An 8,485-nucleotide genomic window follows, 5' to 3' on the forward strand; every position below is an offset into this window, starting at 1 on the left:
CGTCCCCAAAAAAGATGTCCGGTCATTTTCCCAGGCGGGATTGTCCTTCTCTACTCCCCCCGAAGTCCCGTGGGAGCCACGGGAGCGGCTTTGACCAATTAAATGGGAGCTGAAGTGACACGTGCCCCCTCCGGACAGAAACTTCTACAGGGTACCACTTGTCACATTGCCTCTTTCCTTCAGCTGCAGTGACCGGCAAGTCGGAGGGGGCGGTGGCTCCACCAACCGGTACCTGTAGAAGGAGGACGCAAGACATCCTCAGCCAAACCCCGACAGAGGGATGAACGCAAGCAGGAGATGCATCTTGGGCCACTTTTGAGCCACGGAGATCTGGGGGATGTTTGTTACCGCGTATAACCTTCCCTAACTGATACACCCCTGGGTCTCTGACATCTCCTTGTCTCCACCACAGACACAACCAGAGATCTTGCGTGACCTGGTCCAATGTGACGTAGTGTAACTGTTGGTACGTCTACATCTAGGACAACAGGAGTCATTTTTGTGCCTGTGACCTTGGCAACATCAGACACCAGGTAGAGGGCTTGGAAAAAAGCACTGTCCGTGCCACGATCTCCCCTGACGTCTGTACATCCCTCCATCCTTTCTCATAGCTGGCTCTTCCCGGACCAGCGACATTTTAAAGCTCTGCCTCTCAATCTTGCTAATGACTCATTTTTTATCCCTATTCTAGTAGCGATCCTGCACTCAGAGAAATTGCCTACCGTTCCCTCCCACACCTTCCCCCCCGCTCCACGGCCACCGGCAGGAAAAGAGCTTCATTTGGCATCACTGTGTGGCCCAGCCCCCGTCCCTGCTGGACTCAGTTTACCTTGTGGTGGTTCAGATGTGGTTTCTTGAGGGCTGTTCTGGCCCTGCCGTTCAGTGTGGCTGCGGTGTTGCTGTCCTTTGCTTTGGTTGAGCTGATGTCACGGAAATTGTGATCTTGAAAGAAGACTCTCTGCTCCATTCTGTGTAAAACAGTCACCCGTGCAGATTTCACCTTCCTTATTACATCGGTTAAGATTCTCTGGGTTGGGGCGCCTGGGTGGCTCAGTGGGCAGAGCATCTGACTTCCGCTCAGGTCATGATCTCGCGGTCCGTGGGTTCGAGCCCCGCGTCGGGCTCTGTGCTGATGGCTCAGAGCCTGGAGCCCGCTTCGGATTCTGTGTCTCCCTCTCTCTCTCGGCCCCTCCCCCGCTCACACTCTGTGTCTCTCTCTCTCAAAAAATAAATAAAACATTAAAAAAAGAAGAAGAACAGAAACACAGCCTCTGCATGGAGCATGGCATGACTATGTGCTCCCTGACTTCGAACTTAATGGCCTCCCGAGCTCAGCTGCAGGGGATTCTGGGAACTGTGGTTTCTAGGCTTCCGGCCCCCAGCAGCGAGGCAAGTAGAGGGAGAGAGGTCCCAGCCCGTCCACCTCCACACAAGACCCCAGACCAGTGGATGGGACCAGCTGAGACCTTCCAGCCCAGCTCAGCTGCCCTTTGACTGCAGCCGCACGAATGAGCCCAGGCAAGAGTCCCCCGGCCAAGCCACGGAATCATGACAAATAAGAAATTGTTGTCGTTTAAGCCTCTGCATTTTGGAGGTGGTTTGTTACACAGCAACAGGTAACTGATACATTACTGGCTTGCCGAGAGAATGCCCTGGAATGGACTAACTAATCAGTCCTTTGAAGCAAGCAGACGATGGCTTCGTCGAGGAAGAAGATGCTTGGACAGCTTCTCTCTGTCTCGTCTCTCTTTCTCTCTCCCTCTGTCCCTGTCTCTCTGTCTCTCTCTGCTCTGCCTGGGCTCTGTCTCTCTCCCTCCCTGCCCCTCCCCTCTGCACCTCCGTGTCTCTGCCTCTCTCCCTGCCCCCCTTTAAGCTTGGGACCCTGGGGTGGGGGGCAAACCCCGTTGAGGCAGGTGGTCCGACAACTGACACCCAGGGGATTAGCTGCTCTGCCCCCCACTCCCTGCACCCCAAGGGATTTGAGGCCGCTGCCTTTTTAACTCCACCTTGATCAAATTTCCTCCCCTTCCCCTGGGAAGTCCCACGCACTCACCATTCACTCTGTACGCGTTCCCAGGCCCGTCACGTCCTCCTGGGTCACCAGACGGCCACATGCCTGATAACGCCACTGCACCTGCCTGGGTCGCAGGATCTAAGCCTCCCACGCCACACCTCCCACCCCCGGCCCCCAACACACACACACACACACACACACACACACACGCACAGCACCTGGATGGCCACCCCCCTTTTTCTCCTGCTTGTCTTGAGGAGACACAAACGTGTGTGAAATTCCTGTTGCTCACCCCCAGTCTTTTAACCTTTGATTTTTTAAAATAATTATAGGCGCCACAGGAAGTACCAAAATAAGGCGGCCGTCCCTGGTTCCCTGCCCCCAGCTTCCCCCCTCGTAACATCTTGCAAAACTCTAGCACATTCTCTAAATCGGGGAACCGACTCTGGTAGGAGACTGTCAACTAGACCACGGGGTTTCGCTTCCCAGGTTTTTATTTTCAGCTCCCCTCGTGCACACACAGCGACATGTGTGGGTACACACTTCTGGGGCTGCTCAGGCATGACCCAAGCCCGCGGGTCGCTCCCACAGCGCTGCGTGCACACGCACGCACAAGCAGATTCGAGTGCACGCGCAAACGTGCACCGTCACGCCCCCGGATGCACAGGGGCACACGGCGAAGCACACGCATGCTTGTGCGGGGCCGCTCAGACGCGCGTGGGGCTCCTGCGTCCACACCCAGCTTTGAACATCCGTGTAAAAGTCACACGTGAGCAGTGAGATCCGTGTGCCGCTCGTGCACGCGCAGCCACATGCCTGCAATCCATGCAGTCTTACACACACGTTCAGACACCTACACAGATGCACACACACACACGCACACACGCACGCGGCCTTGCGCATACAATAACCCATGCTGGAAAAATCCACACAGGGAATTATGATTAATATCATCAGCGTCCCCCCCCCCCCGCCCTCCAAATCATACTGGTCACCATGGTTTCAGGAGGATGCTGTCTGCCTCTCTCCCCTCCCCTCCCCCCCCCCCTCTGTCTCTTGATGTTTGAAGAACACATTTGCCGCCTTGGTGGATGGTTTTCTGGCTTTGAATTTAATAGGTAGAGAAATGTATTCAAAGTTCTGGAAGGGAAGAGAAATAAAGCTGGACCGAGGCCCGCGAGTGGAGCCCTCGCAGCCCCCTCTCCAGGCTCTGTGCTTGTTCGGGTGTCGGAGGAAGGGATCCCGCTGGCGGCTGGGGGTGGGGGGGGACCTGGGGTGGCTCCCCCGGACCCCAAAGCAGGTGCTCACACTCTGCCTGTCCCTCTGTGGTACTTGTGAGACCGAGTTTCTCCTTTAGCCCAGCCTCTCGGCCACTTCCCACCTGACCTCTGACCCCTCCTCAGCGCCCCCTCCCCCGCCCCCCAGTAACAGATACCTCAGTGCATGCAAACTTGAACTCGTGCTCCAGACCTTCTAAACCTCGCCCTCATCAAACCTCACCACCACCTGTCCTGCCTCAGGGGCCAGAATCTTGCGAGGCCCCCTTGACTCCTCCTCTGTTTCCAACCCGGGTCCCCACTCCCCCACCCCCCCACACACACACACCCAGCTTGGTCTCAGCTGGTATCAGAATCAGGGTCCTTCCAGTGACATTTCCAACCAGGACCCTTGTCACTCGCTTTGCTCCACACGGGCCCGCTTGCAACCAGTTTGGGCCACGTTCTCTTGCATCCATCCCAGGGCCTTTGCACATGCTGTGCCCCCCCCTCCAGTAATGCTCTCCTGACTGCTTCTCTTAGCTGTGCCAATGCATTCTCCGGTCTCAGCTCGGACATCGCCTCCTCGGGGAAGCCCGCCCTGGTCACCTGTTACGTGCTCACTGACGTCACACTACACTTTCCCCCAGCTGCCTGTGTGAGGCGGTTTCCCAGCCGCTTCCCGGTCTGGTGTCCGTCTCCCTCTCTCGATTCTAAACCCCACGTGGACAGGGATGTTTGTCTACCTTGTTCACTGCTCGTTTGGAACGAAGCCTGGCACACAGCAGGTGCTTAATAAATACTTGCCGAGTGAACAAATGAATGAAGAGATGTCCAGCCATCGGGCCATGCCACCAACGGAAAACTGGGTCAGACGGGTCCAGGCGTTGGGGGTGATTCAAACACAAAAAAGAGGGGGATGGAGATGGTTTTACTCATTTTATTTTACTTTTTGAGTTGTTTAATGTTTGTTTACTTTTTTTGAGAGAGAGAGAGAGAGACGGAGACAGAGCCCGACGCGGGGCTCGAACTCACAGACCAGACATCATGATCTGAGCCGAAGCCAGACGCTTAAGCGACCGAGCCCCCCAGGTGCCCCCGTCTTACTCATTTTAAAGGGGGGGGGGCTTGCGGTCAAGAACAGAGCGAACTCCTCTTTTGCAAAAGTAAAAGTCACGAACATAGGTTTGTGTCCATCCAGAGAAGGCTGCGTCAGGGTTCGCTCCAGACTATCAAGCGTGAACTCACTGGCCCTCTTTGCCTTTATTCACAAATTGCATTGGAGTTAATAATGAAGTTATCAACTGCCCTGCCGCTGTGGGTGGAAGAAAGCTGTCCCTTAAGGGACACCCAGGTGGCTCTATCTGTTGAGTGTCCGACTTCGACTCCGGTCATGATCTCACGGTTCGTGGGTTCGAGCCCCGCCCCAGTCTCTGTGCTGACGGCTCAGAGCCTGGAGCCTGCTTCGGATTCTGTGTCTCCCCCTCTCTCTGCCCCTCCCCTGCTCTCTCTCCTCTCTCTCTCTCTCAAAAATGAATGTGCTAAAAACAATGTTTAAACAATTTTTTTTAAATGCCTTAAATGAGCACATTTACAGACAGGACAATTCTGCCTCCACAAACTTGTACAAAGACGCGGTCCCAAAGAGCTGGTTACCAAGTCGCTTCGCCCCCCAACGGCGAACAATCTAGATGTCCAATGATGGGGTGCACGTCACTTACGCTGCGGGAGAGCTGTACCGGGAGAGCTAGCGGAGGAGAGAATTTCGAGGCAGGAGAAGATGTTTCCCGTCTACGAAGGGAAGCAATGTGCTGCACGATTCCCTTTTTGGTAAACACACGAAGGAGAGCAGATATATTAGGGACGAGTGGGGTAGGATGTTAGAAACTTCTGGCAACAACTCCCTGCCGTGGGGTGGTCGTGGGTGACTTTTATTTTCTTTGTTGTTTTCCCCGGCTTTTGAATTATCTGCAGGGAACATGCGCTCGCTGAATAATGAAAGACAACATGGCAGGTTATTTTGGAGAAGCGGAGATGAATGCCGTGGCCGGGGAGGGGTGTGGCGGTCCGGGGCTGAAGGTGGGTTACGAGTGCGGAGACCCGGCTCTGACTCCTTTCCGGTAACACAGACCAGGGTCCTTGCAGCCCAGAAATGTCTCCAGACCGCCCCCCCCCCCCGCACAGGCTCCCTGTGTCCCGGGTCCCCGAGCTGGCTGTCACAGGTGAGCTGGGACACTCTGCGAGGGACGAAAGCAACACGGGATTATCAGGTTCCATCTCCGTTGCCGGAGCCTCACTCCCAAGCTTTTCACCTGCCCGGGGGCCTCCCGACAGCTGCCCTGAGCAGAAACCTGAGCCCCTCTTCTCCCGGACCCACCGGGGACACCGCAGATGAGCCGGGGTGGCGGTGCTCCGGGGGGGGGGGGCCTGTCTGGGCAGCAAGTGGAGTGTGTGAGCACAGCTTGGGGAATCTCAACCCCGTGCCAGCAGAGACCCGAGCCTCAAAGATGCTTAGAAAGTGACATCGGACTCGCTGGCCCCTCTCGGGCCTCAGCTGCGTCGATGCGCAGCGTTTTATCTCATTGTGGATGGCTCGAATCACCGTCGTTCTGTAAAACCACATATCATACGGGGCGTCTGGGTGGCTCAGTCGGTTAAGCGTCCGACTTCAGCTCAGGTCATGATCTCACGGTGTGTGAGTTCTAGCCCCGCGTCGGGCTCTGTGCTGACCGCTCAGAACCTGGAGCCTGCTTCCGTTCCTGTGTCTCCCTCTCTCTCTGCCCCTCCCCTGCTCTCTCTCTCTCTCAAAAAGAAATAAGCAAAAAAAAAAAAAAAAAAAAAAATCCAGGTTGTCCCTTGTGTGTATAGGTCGGGGGTTCCAAAGACTCCCACCGAGGGTTGGCTCATTTGCCAGCTCTCTGGTTCAAGAAAACCTCCCAAGGTTCAAGAAAAACCATTTACTGACGAGACTACTGGCTTCGTATAAAAGGATACACTCAGCCACAGTCAGATGGAGGAGGCGCACAGAGCGAGGCACGGGGAAGGGTCCAGAGCTGCCACGCCCTCCCTCCAGCATCCCCGAGCGCTGCACCAACCCACCTCTCCAAACCCCAGACTTTAGGGAATTTATATGGAACGTCATTATGTAGGCATGATTGATTAAATCATCGGTCATTGGGTGAAGACACTCATTTCACCTTTATTACTCTTATTATTTGGGAAATTCCAAGGGCTTGAGCAGCTCGGTGCCCAGAACGGGGAGAAAGACGAAACGCACCTCACTCTAGATCCATCTCATTGAAAATCACAATATCCGGGGGCACCTGGGTGCCTCAGGCGGTTGAGCGTCCGACTCTTGCTTTTGGCTCAGGGCAGGATCTCACGGTTACATGGGTTCGAGCCCCACATCGGGCTCTGTGCTTGGGATCCTCCCTGTCTCTCTGCCCCTCCCCAGCTCACACTCTCTCTGTCTCTCTCAAAACAAGTAAACAAACTCACCAAAAAAAAAAAAAAAAAAAAAAATCACAATATCATACCTCCCCAAGGAGCCCTCCCACTGGCTTTCCTCTCTGAATTTTTACCCCATAATCCTCTTGGCCTTCCCTCCCCATGACCCCGAACCTGTGATGTGAACCTGTAACCCCCCTTCCATGGCCAGAGCTGTCCCCCAGTATTCATTTGCGTCTTGTCCTCCAAGCTTTTCAAACTCACCACACGAGACTCTGATACAAAAGGCAGCCAATTCTCACGCCGGTGAGGATAAAAATAAAAACAACAACCAACCAAATAAACCACAAGAGCAGGAAACAGCACGAGAGGGTGTGGATGCGGAGGAACTGGAGCCCTTTGTGCCCTGTCGGTGGGAACGTAAAAGGGCCACCGTGGAAGATAGTATGAGCCGTTCGGCATTTCCTCAGACGTTAAAAACGAAATTATGGCGCGATCCCACAATTCCAGCTGTGGGCGTGTACCAGGAAGGAACCCAACGTGGGGGCTTGTAGATAGCAGCCCTAAAGGTAGAGCAAACCAAAGCGCCGATCAGAGACTAGACCCACAAGACGTGGTCTCTGCGCACGGTGGGAGAGCGTCTGGCTTTGAGAAGGAAGGAAATGCTGACACCTGCCACCGCGCGGATGAACCAAGAGGTCACGGTGCGCGGTGAGAGACGCCAGACGCAACAGGACAAATTCTGTAGGATCCCACTCACAGGGGGTCCCTAGACGAGTCCCGGTCCACAGAGACAGAGGGTAGAAGGTGGGGGCCAGGGCTGGGGCTGGGGGCGGGGAGTCCCTGCTTCACGGGGACCCAGGTCCAGCTCTGCAAGTTGACCAAGTTCTGGAGCTCTGTGTCGCAACAGCGTGAACGTACTCAAGGTTACTGAGCTACGCGCCTAAAATGACGAAGGTGGCAAATTTCGTGTTCCGTTTTCACCACAATAGACACAGTGCATCCGCGTCTCCCCTCCTCTGCACCTGTATCAGCTTCCAGAACAGTTGGAAAACTGTGAGAAATCAACCCCCTGACCCGATCAAAGGAGGGACACGGACAGTGAGGCGAGGTTTTGACCAACGTTCTTGCAAGAGCAGGTGTGCAGCAGACCATTTATCTCCCAGCGTGCTGGTCCCTCCCCTGGCTCCTCATTGGCTGAATACCGCAGAGGGTGCAGCCTTACCCGGAAGTCGCCTATGTCCACGTAAGGCAAAAAGTAGCCCGATTGGGACAAACGCACGGTTCCGGAGCTGACCCAGAGACTTTCTTTCAGTCCCCGCTTGCTTCTTTGGCGCGTGCTCCTTGCAAACCCTGTGAAAACAAGCCCGAGACGCGGAGGGAGGGCAGGGAGGAACCAGGAAGTGAACCAGCTCTCTAGGGTCTGGGACTCCCCTGGGGGGGAGGGTCCGCCCACATCTCCACTAGGCTGTAACCCTGTTGTTAATTACACAGCACAGCTCCTTTTTGGCATTTCTGAAAATGAATCGTCTCCCTTACTTCTCACAAAAACATGGACACATCTGGACAGATGGGAGCCTCCACCCGCCGTGGTGACGCCCGGGGAACCCCCAGGCCCTCCAGCCCGCTTCCTCCTGCCCCGCAGCCGCCTTGGCATCCCCGGGGGCCCAAAGCGCAAGCTCCCTCCTGCCTCCAGGAGTTGGGTCCCCGCCGGGGTTATCCTTCCACCAAGTTGCCAGATCTCTGGCTCATCATCTCAGCCTAAAGG

General features: G+C 55.4%; 1 non-coding gene across 1 annotated transcript; it reads left to right on the plus strand.

Annotated features, from left to right (window-relative positions):
- Positions 1–1,039: 1,039 nt before the first annotated feature.
- Positions 1,040–1,124, plus strand: TRNAG-UCC (transfer RNA glycine (anticodon UCC)). Its single transcript has one exon. It is a non-coding gene; the product is annotated as a tRNA-Gly (tRNA).
- Positions 1,125–8,485: the final 7,361 nt, after the last annotated feature.

This window comes from Herpailurus yagouaroundi, unplaced genomic scaffold (genome assembly GCF_014898765.1).
Source record: "Herpailurus yagouaroundi ecotype Mexico unplaced genomic scaffold, PumYag 295, whole genome shotgun sequence".
In the NCBI taxonomy this organism is placed as follows: Eukaryota; Metazoa; Chordata; class Mammalia; order Carnivora; family Felidae; genus Herpailurus; species Herpailurus yagouaroundi.